Source organism: Microplitis mediator, chromosome 6 (genome assembly GCF_029852145.1).
Source record: "Microplitis mediator isolate UGA2020A chromosome 6, iyMicMedi2.1, whole genome shotgun sequence".
Lineage (NCBI taxonomy): Eukaryota > Metazoa > Arthropoda > Insecta > Hymenoptera > Braconidae > Microplitis > Microplitis mediator.
Genome location: NC_079974.1, coordinates 20,335,712 through 20,347,936, shown reverse-complemented (window position 1 = coordinate 20,347,936; position 12,225 = coordinate 20,335,712). Strand labels below are relative to the sequence as shown.

The following is a 12,225-nucleotide window of genomic DNA, read 5'->3' as shown; positions in this document are numbered from 1 at the left end:
TCTATATATTAGTCAATTCTAATTGTCTTAAATCATTTCAAATTTTTTCGAATTACTTCAAATAATTTTTCTTAATCAGGAAAACTTAATCTAAGGAAGAAGTAAAAAAATTTCATAACAAATTTTATTTACTGTTTACGACTTTCATGGAATTTTGACGTATAGTCGAGGTCATAAGTGCGGAATAAAAAAAAAAAGTTAAAAAAAAAATCAATGGTATACGTCGTCTTAAGCATTGAATTAAGATCAAGGTTAAGAAAAATGCTGGTATCAAAATAATAATGCATGGGTGAAGGATGTCAAGAAACTGGAGGTAAAATTCCCAGCGTTTAAATGAACCTGCAGTTATTAAGTATTTTTAATGTACGAATGTAAGTGAATGTATGGATACTATAAGTTTGTAAATAATATAATTTTTTATTGAATTGATGACTTTTACTTAATTATCAATTTATCACTTAGTCATTCAGTTAATAAAATTTAAAGAAGAATATCAGATATTAATGTGAAATAATTAATTAAAAAATATTAAAACGTTTGATTATTTCAAATTCGTTTAAAGACTATAAAAAAAAATTAAATTTCATAAAATGACGAGTATTTAATATTTTTTTTACAGTTTTTGTTGTAATCTTAGTAAATATAATATCATAGTTTGAGAGATGGAAACAAATATGTAAAAAAAAAGTTTTGAAAGTTGGCAGTCTCATCAAATGCCAACTGGCTGAAGCATTTGCATTCCAAAACCTCTCCCATAATCAGACATTCAAATTTAATAAATACAAAATTTCAACTTCATTTTATCATGTTTTCTCTAAACTGTATGAATAACTTTAGAATGATATTGCGAAAAGATAATTAAAATGACATTTGTAAAAATAACTTATCTGGTACTGATCGTCACAGTTGTTCTCGCTGAATAATTCTATTCGTTATTTGTCTATTGCTGAGTTATCGTGTCTTTTCATTTATTCTTTCCCATCCCGCCGCAGTTAATATATTACGTAAAATCATAAAATTGTTGTTAAATAAATTCAAGTAAAATATATATATATATATATATATATATATATATGATTTCTGACTTAATTTTTATAAGTAGTTAAATTTATTAACTGCTAAAAATATTATTTAGAAACAAAATTAAATGATATCATATTTTTATTGAATTAAACTTATTTACAAAACATTAAGCTACGTAACGAAATTTGAATAAACAAAAAAAAAACATATAAATTAGGTGGCAACAAATAAAAATATTTTCTGATCTTTATTAATCATACGGTAGCTGATAAAAAATATAAAAAAAGTTAATTCAATAACTTGTTTTCATAGACATACTGAATTAAGTACGAAATTTCTGGTTTTATGAAATTTCCTGAAAGTCCAGAGGGTCAAACTCTAAGTCTAAAAAAGAAGAGATCGTCTATGTACGAGTTTTCAACAAAATGGTTAAGCATAAGGAATAAATCGTTGAAGGAGATAAATACTAAACATCTTTAAAATCACGTGTAAGCGAAAGTAGTGAAAGCGTATGATCAAGACACCATTGGCGCTCAAACCACGAGGCCAACACTACTTTGAATCTTGACATCTCGACATATCTTTTCTGAATGCATTTTAAATAAGTATGATCAGCATACATTAATACGTTACTATTTTATTTAAAATAACTTATCAAATGATGATTTCATTTATAAAAATAATTAATATACTATTTGTCTATTTATTTATAATATTATATTTTTTTCATTATAAATAATCTATTTTCCTTGACATAAAATATTAATGATGTAATTTTAATCAATTATACTTAAGAAAACATAAATTTATTTATTTACAAATATTGAAGACGTTCAAGACATGATAATTATTATTACCTACTTCTAGGATATAAACTTCATTCTGTTAATCTACAGATCATTAGATTCATAATTTATTAAAAGTTGGTGAAATTTACTTTTACTGTACATGTGTAAGCTATTACTAGGTTAGTAGGTGAGAAAACACGAATTAAAGATTAATTCTATCAAATGAACGACTACTACCTGTGTAAGCAGACATACTGTAACTTGTACTATTGTTGTTACTAATATCTACGTAAAAATTTTTTCTAATTTTCGTTAAAAAATATAAGAAAATTTTTTTTTCCAATTTTGATTTCCACATCCTCATAAGAAATGAAACTCTTTACCAAAGTGTCGTGGATAGCCATGCTTGTAGCTATAACACCAAAAAAATTATAAGCCTCCAAAGTTAAAAAAAAAATAAAATTTTTAACTTCCCGCTAAAAAAATTGACGATTTTCAAAAAATTGGGAAAGGTATTGGTTTCACCTTGATTTTCAAAAATCGAGATTGTGTGTATGTGTGTGCGTGTATGTGTGTGTGTGTCTGTGGGTGTAGACGGATGTATATCTCATATCTAATTAATGAATGAACCGATCTAGATGTTTCTTGTGGCATTCGAAAGAGTTTCGAACTCAGATTTCCAAAAAATTTTAGATCATTGAATCAAATAGATTCTGAGATATTTAAGATATACGAAAAAAAAAGTTAATGGGATACAAAGAATAAAATTATTAGGGCGCTACTGGGACTCGAACCGAGATGCTTCTGATTACTAGGCCGGGGCGCTTTCCACTGTGATAATGTTTTTGAGCTCTCTGAGCTTGTACACAGCAGTGTTTTGAGATTGGTCCACATGGTCAGATTTTTTCCTTTGATAACATTACTCAAATAAAATTCTTTGAAAAAATTTTGCTAAGAATTATCAATTTCGGTAAATAACAGAAAACATCTCACACTTTGAATAGAAATTTATTTTACTCTTGATCAAAATTTTTTTTTTTTACTATACAAAGCATAACAAAAATAATTTAAATAACTTCATTAATGTATTTACTATTTTTACTATTCATTATTATTTAATAATTTATTTATACGTATAATAGAAACAATTGTAAACAGGCTACAGGATATAAACATTGCGCAAATTTTTTATTCTCAATTTACGTGATTGAAGATTTAATTTACTATTCTAGGTCACTACAAAAACCAATCTATTCATCAACTTTCTCACGAATATCATTGAATATAAAATGAATGATATCATTATACAGAAAATAGACATCTTAAAACCAAGGCAATAAAAAAAAGTTAAGTTTCGGTCTATTTCTGCACCTCGTACCAGATAGCTAATTATTATATGTAGACATAAAATAAACTCGTGCTCCCGGTGTGATAGTGACCCCGTAATGCTTCAACGAGTAAAATCTCTTGTATTACAAGTTAAAGTAATTATTATTGATAATATAGTGAAGTGTGCAATAAATATTTTTCATTAGCCATTTACCGTTCAATCACACTGCAAATAATAATTTTTTTTAATATGCATAAACTTGTGTTTCTCAATTTATAATTATTGTTTTTTATATTTAATCTCATCAGGTATTATCATCGAAGGTATAAAACGTAATATTTTATACTTTTATGATATTTTCATTAAATCAAAACCCCTGCTCATACGAAAAAAATATATATCAGGATATATCCGGGAAAATCTGGAATGTGTCGCATATATGCAACATAATATACAATTATATGTCTCATATATGCAGATTTGCCCGGATATATCCGGATATATATTTTTTTCGTATGGGTGATTAAAAGAAACGATTAAAATCGATTCGAAACGATTCAAAAAAATTTTTTTTAATCTTTTGGAATACTTTTAAATCGACTTAATCAACATCGTTTTTGAAGAGGAAATAAAAATGAATCGTTTTGAATCGACGTATAAAAAACGATTAAAAAAGATTTTATTTTTCAAATACTTTTGAATCGACAAATAATAGTTAAATTTTTGGCCCGCCACGGCGATTTAAAACAATTCGAAAAATTTCAATCTTTTAAATTGTTTTAAATAGATTTGAAATGACAAATACTAGATTAATTGCTGATTTGTAGGTAGATTCAAAACAATTCGAAACAATTTAATCTCTAAACATGAATTAGTGAAAATAAGTGAATATTCACTAATTCCAAGTGCAAACCGAACCACTAATTTTAAAAAGTGGTTCGGTTGGCACTCAGAATTAGTGAATATTCACTTATTTCACTTATTCATGTTTAGAGATTAATGCTTCGAATCGTTTTATATACTTTTAAATAGATTTGAATCGATAATTTATAATTAGTATTTGTCGATTCAAAACGATTCTATTCAATTAGATTTTCCTAATTGTTTTAAATGCAATCTAACTGTTAAAATAGATTTACGAGTATTAGATTTCTCAATTTTGAATCGTTTCAAATACATTGTAATCGCTTATTAGAATTTTCATTATTCGAATCGTTTCTTTTAATCAGGGGTACAAAAAGTATATCTTGGATTGCATGATATTGAATACTATAATATTTAAGATACCAGAATTACAAATCCAACGAATCCTAGTAATAGCATTAATGGTATAGCATCATTACAATTCATAAAAATAAGAAATAGTGCAAGACAGCATAGCAGAATTTTTTCTAATATTGTCATTGTGCGTATAAATGACCTGAAAAAATTTATATTCCATATGAATTGAAATTTATTATTCATATAAAATCCAAAAGAAAGTAATTAAGTTTATAATTACCTTTATAATTATTTTCACAAAGTTCCATTAAAAAACATCCAATACCAACACTCGGAAAAATGACAAAGGTAACATATTCTTTTTCACCACTATAATTTATATGAAACTTTGTGTTTGATCAAGGCTTCATAAAAAATAATTTATCACTATAAAATTTAATTTCCTTTGAAAAAATAATATTTCAAGTCTTACAAATAAGAAACTTAAAAATTTAGCAAACTGTTTGTTCATCATATCAAAAAATTATTTATTAAATGTTTACATAACCACAATACTAAATCTTATGTCGTTTGTTCGAAAAATAACAAAAATAATAACTTTACAAATATATTTTTTATTATTACTTACAAATATTACATTCTGGGTTAACAAGATCAATAGCGGAACTATGGGTTTGAACTTTTCATCTTTCAAAAGAAGAAAATGAAGTATGTGTACACTCAGAACATTAAATGATAGGAATTTCCATCTAGTGATGGTTAAATTTTTACTATCAATCCGATAGTAGTGAATATTATCTAGATGATTGTATAAATCATCTAGATCGTAATAATGTTAATTACAATCACTGATAGTAACTGTTATCATCCTGATGGTAATTTTTACCATCCTGATAAAACCGTTACCATCCGGATATTATTATCTCTATTAAAAAAAATTATAGCACTATCTTTGCATTTAAAAACTTTCGAATCATTCTAGATGATTGGAATTAAAAATTTAGGATAATAAACACAATTACTTAATTTTCTGAGTGTACTGCCATTGGTCTCGTTACCGCAGATATTATAAAATTGAATTCGTTATTAAAAATTTTCTTACTTTAAAGATAAGATATTATATAATGAGATATATAAATCTAAGAAACATATTTTTTAAATAATTTTAAGAATTATTGAGCAATGGTGGAAAAGAGCGTCACCCAAAAGAAGAAATAAAAAAGTGATAATTTTACAAGTATTATTTAAATGAACTGAGCCAGTTTTCTAACATCCTGTTACATCCCTGCATGAAATGAGGCGCTCATTTTCTGCACTATGACTATCATATTAAAGGTCAAAGTGAAGTCAAAAAAAGAAAGCATATCTGTGACTATGTTTCTTCATTCCGAGATTTAATATCTCACTTTAAATGACTTGTGACATTCTTATCTCTTTTGTCATTGTTGTTGGGCAGTAGAATAGACATAACCGAAGCTTTCTTTTTATCCCTTTATTTTTTTCTTAACGTTCTTATAATTTGTACCACACCTCATAAAAACGCCCACCCATATGACATTCCAAACGACTGTTTCTTCCTAATCGAGATGCAATGAGTAATCTAATAATTGATAAATGTCATTTAAAATCTTTCAAACCATTTGTATTTATAAATATTTTTAAATAAATAATTTGTATACTATAAACATGATTATATATTTTTTATATTATTCAATATGATGAAAGTTATTTTCATCGTAACACAGCACGCTCACACTTCAGTAAATTATACTGAACAAAAATTTGTTTTATTAGTAAAAGACTTTGAATTTCTAGCTCTGTTTTTCAATTTCATTTTTAATTTTTCACTTCACGAGTTTTACGCTCTATTTATTTTCTCTTCGAAATCTGATACTGTGAATACAACAATAAAGTCAAATTAAATTTATTCAAGTCGTATTGAGAACAGTTTATTTCTTTTTCCACGTTAATAATCAATTATATTCTATCTTTACATTCCAAATTATTATACTATAAAATATCTAATCAATTTAAATCAATATAATTTAATTAATCAATACATTATTTTTTATTCGGTAATAATGATACATTAAATTATAAACAATATCAAAGGAATTTTTCAATATTATATTTTTTTATTTTATTTTTTTTTTAACTCTTTATTTTTGTTTCTATCTTAAATTCTCTCTCCGCCTGATTCTGGCTTAACCAGTTGGTCTACTCTCCACTCTCAGCTTGGCTGTTGGTATTACGTGACACATAGTGTTTGACAGTGAAAGTTATCCAAAGGTGATCAAAGCAACACTCGTACCACACTTGGTCCAAATTTACTTGTCTGGATGAATTTTTTATTTTTATTTTTATTTTATTTTCCTACATATGTACGTTTGTGCGTATGTATGTCAAAAAACCACATCATACTGAGAAGAAAAAAAAACAGGTTGTTGCAACCAGACTTAGTCCTGTGAAGTAGTCCTCCAACAGCAAATATATATATTTTATTTGTGCGTACAATTATTTTATTTATAATAAAAATTTGTATTTCATCCAATAAAAAATTGTTTGTACACTAGATTTTCATTTCGAATTGTAATTGAGTAATTAACAAGCTTTGTTACGGCAACAGGACTTTTATTATTTAATTTGCGAGAGGAGTTCCGGTACAACAGCAGAGCTAGTAATATTGCAGTTACGGGATTAGTCTCACAAATACCACGAGACTAGTCTATTAGTGTTTACATTTCTGCTGTATCTGTAGCGAAAAAAAAGGTATATAATATTCAACATAATCCGATTACAATAGCCAATGTCGTATCCGAATTCAAAATTTGAATAGTTATTTTTGTAATAAATATAGCCTTTTACATACGACAAAATGAAAAAGTAAGTGAATAAATCCCATATAAAACTTACATTTTACTTTCTGTACATAGAAAAAAACGGTGCTGGAAATTAATTAATAATTACTTGAATATTAATTAATTAATAATTGCTCAAATTTGAATCTAGAATATAATTACTTTTGGTTACTTTAAAAAACTACAAGGAGAAATATTATTCTTGTTCAAGAAGTTTTCAAAAACAAGAATTATTCTTATTCAAAATGCTATGGTGTCACATTAAAGCAGGATCATGTTGGCCACCTGGAGGAAATTGAAATGAACGCATGCAAAAATTATTATGACCATAGTAAAATTGAGAACGATGATATCGCGAATTACTGTAACCGCTGTAAATTTTACTATGGCCATAGTAATTTTTGCATGTGTTTATTTCAATTTCCACCAGGTAGCCAACATGATCCTGCTTTAATATGAAACCATATATTGTATTTCGAACAAAAATAATTTCTCCATATAAGTTCACCATTAAATAAAAATTAAATATTCATATGCTTGTCGCAATTTTCTCGATTTGAATTGAGGAATTCAAAAATTGACGAACAATTAGAAGGCTTCGAACACAATTCGCACACTCCTAGTAAACACGAATCAGAGTTTGTATATAATCCTGCAGTTACTGGTCAATGAGTGAAAGTAACAACAAACAAGGTCATACCATAAGTACTTGCAGTACATAATTAATTTTATATTCCACAAAAATTACGATAAGTACATAACTTTACTATGTATCATTTAAAAAAAATTTTTTTTATTTTAATTTTCAGTATCAAGATTTTGAAATTAATTAATTTTACTTTACTGTTAATAAAATATTGATGACAAGACATTTCACTTTCTTATTTTGACTTTTGATATTATAAATTGCCATTTACAAATATTAAGAGAGTTATCGTATAGAAAAGACACTATTAACAAATTATTACAGTATCTCAACTGCAAAGGTTAATAAAAATTTAATTTCCATACAAATATTCTGTATTGGTTACGTAACTGATAGTATATCAGGATTGAAATTTTGATTATATTTTATACAATATATTCTGTATAAATGATAAAACTAGCTCACTGAAATTCGAACGCGAGAATCCATCGACGAATGAGTTAAAATCCCGCAGTGATGGGAAGTGAATTATTGTTCAACGAGTCTGTTCGATGAATTCTCATTGCCTTATTGAATATATTAAAATACATTAAAATTTCGCAAGACAAAAATACCTCAGAGGTGAATTGTATAGTTCATATTGCCGCATCGCACATAGATAAATTTTTTACTTTTTGTCTTTTCCTAAATTTAAAAAATTCATTAATTTCACAATAAAATTTCTCGACTTGCAAAAATGACAGCTTGAAAATTAATTAATAAATTTTAAGTTGATAAAAAAACAGCCCCAAAACTTACCGCTGTTTTCGAGTTCAAAAAGCTTGAAAACATTATTTACAATATTTTTAACTTGACAATACCTTGGATTATGTCGGTGTTTTCACAATTTTTATTTCGACTGTGAGGATCTTAATCTAGGTCTGAGCCAATTTTTAGCCAGATCGATTGATTAGAAAAAAAGTTGTTAGCAATTAAGTTAGAATAAGTAGCTATTTTACCCATTTTTTCACTATTTGGCCCCTCTACTGGAGTCACAAAGTGAATTTGTAATAGTGTAATAAAAGTATCTTCGAACACATTAAAACAATTAATTACGTCGTTGCGTTTTTGCATACCTCAGGCGCGAAAGCACTGAGGATGCTATCCCTATTCAAAAATTCCCATAGAATCCACTCAACTGCGACAAAAACCGCATAGAATCCTATAGACTGTATTGGTTTCTATGCGCTTTTTGTCGCAGTTGAGTGGATTCTATGGGAATTTTTGGATAGGGATACTGAATGATCTTCCTCGTCGAAAATTTATAAATTATTTCGTTTTAAACTTTTCATGAGTGGGTTGCAGCTCTCATTTTCAAAGGTTAAAGCTCTTCTGCTTAAAATCCACGGCTTTCTCAACCTACCAATATAATTTTCTTAGGGCAAGGGATCGTATTTAACGCACCTAAGCAGCTGTCACCCTATAACTTAATATTTTGATATTTTGTTCTAAGATTATGGGGCCAGAATGAGGATTTTGGCTCATTTTAGCCCATTTTCGAGACCATAAGCTCTGCTGCTGAGACTTCACGGCTTTTCTTAATTGCCAGTGTGATTTAATACAAATTTTTCAACTGTGTATGTAATCATAAAATCTTAATAGAATGAAATTAGATTAAAAGTTAATAAAGCATTCGAACTTTCCATTGCAGCCGAGACGTTTCTCGATGAAATTGGAAATCGACGCGATGCGACAACGATATACCGACATCTCGAAGGTTAATTTAGAAAGGTGATGTATGGTAAAAATTCGGGTCAACTGACACACTTTCATCTTAAGATACATTTTACGATTGAAAATACATTTCTAATTATTATTATTAGTATTATTTTTTAAATTATAAATATATTTACTAAAATTAAAATTAAAAAATAAATATTATATGCTTTTATAAATACATATACGGAAAAAAATAAACTTTAAAAGTTAGTGTTTGAAATTATTACCCGGAACCCGGGTGACAATATGGGGAATTTTAACATTCCAAATAATAAATTTTATGATACGTGTAGTCAATTTTTAAAGTAGGGGAGGGTGGGGCAAAGTGGGCCTCTATAAAATTTTATGGAGGCCCACTTTGCCCCACCCTCCCCTATCAGTTACGATTTCAAAAGTTCAAATAGTAATTTTTCTTGCATAGACAATAAATTTTCATACTTATTCTGTAATTATTAACGTTTTAATCATGCACGAAAAAATTACTATTTAGAATGATAATTTTTACTGATCACTTTATCATTTATTATATTACTTGTCGTTCTCAATTTATATAGTTCATTTTTTTCCGTGTGGTATGAAAACTTAAATTTGCGTAAGCTTCATACTTAACATTGTTTAAGTAACAAACAATGGTAATGTTTGTTCAAGTCCTACAAAGAACAAGTGAAATAACGGAAGGCCATGGTGTACTCGTAGATTGCATCGAAGGTAAACCACCAGCCGATATGGGCTATTAACTTCCTACTCCTTCTCTTGATCACCTCGGGTTTTATTAACTCTCGCAATTTCTTCGTCATAACTGATACGTTTTTTTCTCTTACCAGATTAACTCCTTTTATTTCCTTATTTTGTTGCAAACATGACGTGTGCGTTAAATATTTATAATGCAAGTACAATCAATAGAATTTTTAATAGCTGCAATAAATAACATTTATAATTTATTACTATTACTCCATGTATGAAAAATTATTTTCATTCATTTAATCAATAAGACACTGAATAATAATTTAAAAAAGTTTTTTTTCTGTGGTATACCCCCATGAAAAAAATTTATTAAAAAAATACATGAAAAATATATAAATATATATAAAATATGTATAAAAAATATATTTTAAACAGCTAAATTTTGGCCGATTTTCGTATATATTTTAAATATATTAAAAATATATCTTAGAGTACATAAAAATAGAATTATGGAAATATAAAAAATATATTTTTGATCTAAATTTTATATATTTTTTTTATGTTTTTATACATGTATTTTTTATATGTTCTAAGATATATTTTTTTTTATATATATTTTTTTTATATTTTAACTTATATTTTTTTTATAAATATTTTTCATGGGGGATTGATTGAAAAAAAAAATTTTTTTCATCTTCATTAAATTAAAAAATATAAAACATTACAGGTATTTCAGGTGAAAAGTTCACTGTCGCGTGATTAGAAGCTTCAAGGAGTGTCATATTGATAGCCACTGTGGGTCGAATAATATCATGGGAGCGCCATTTCGAAATACGAGAGGTGCATGTATAATTAAACTCGCCTACTTGGCATGATGCATCGACAGGTACAAGTATCTGAAGAAAAAAATTATAAACAGGATGCACATATCCACCCGTTTTTAGTGTTACATACTTTTCTCTTCTCCTACTTTTTTATTTATTCCTACCTACGTTTTTGAATGAGCCATCAATATCTTAATCTATGAAAAAATAAATTTTTGTATATGAATAACTGACTTGTAATAAATTATTATTTTTCATGTCAATATTTTACTTCAGTCATTTCAACTGATTTGTATAGATAGTTTAAAAATTATCGTGATTTAATTAATGAAGTGAATGTAAACATATGTTAAATGAATGTTTGTTAAAATAGGTCATAATTATTCTTAACTCGATATATATTTATCAAGTATAAGAATAAGCTAATGAGTTAATAAATGAATTCTATTCACGTTATAGATAGGAAGAAGATGCGGGTAAAAAAAAAAAGATTGCGTTTCTCAGATGTATACAACTCACGTGCTTGTCACCTTGACCATGTCTTACTCTTCGATTACTAGGGTTCATCGTTCAATATACTAAAGACATTATACATCCTAATTCAAATTAAATATTAGAATAATTTAAAAAAAAAAAAAAAACTTTTTTTAGTCATGAGTCATGACTAATAAAATTTATAAAAAATTAAGTTTTCGTTAAACTTTCAGAATTAACGAATAATAAAATGAAAGGACTTAAAGATGAGTGTAGGTCAGTGTACTTTATCTGAAGAAGGCGCCATATCGTCGAAGGATTTTAAAAGCCACTTGGCATCAACTGACATTTATTGAACCTTCAACTTAGACTGTATCTCATTGTTTATCTTCTTGACTACTGAGTCGTGACGACGATTATTTATAAAAGACAAAAGTAGTTTTTACGTAGAGATTAAATAAAAAAAAAAAAAGTTAACTGGAAAAATTATTTACTCATTCGATCGAGACTATTCTTCATGTTTAACCGGTTCGAAATTTTACTGAGTGTTCTTTCGTATACCAAAATAATGTATACTAAAATAATTTTATTTAACAATCATCTGCATATAAAATCTTTG

The 12,225-nt window shown here is 27.1% G+C and overlaps 2 long non-coding RNA genes across 2 annotated transcripts; one reads left to right on the top strand and one right to left on the bottom strand.

The window, feature by feature from the left end:
* Nucleotides 1-2,849: 2,849 nt before the first annotated feature.
* Nucleotides 2,850-4,897, bottom strand: LOC130670133 (uncharacterized). The gene is made up of 3 exons (XR_008990312.1): nt 4,643-4,897; nt 4,429-4,561; nt 2,850-3,366 (listed from the first exon to the last, which is right to left on the bottom strand). It is a non-coding gene; the product is annotated as an uncharacterized LOC130670133 (long non-coding RNA).
* A 2,070-nt stretch (nt 4,898-6,967) lies between these two features.
* On the top strand, nt 6,968-11,357 carry LOC130669784 (uncharacterized). The gene is made up of 4 exons (XR_008990255.1): nt 6,968-7,131; nt 9,359-9,482; nt 9,557-9,636; nt 11,036-11,357. It is a non-coding gene; the product is annotated as an uncharacterized LOC130669784 (long non-coding RNA).
* Nucleotides 11,358-12,225: the final 868 nt, after the last annotated feature.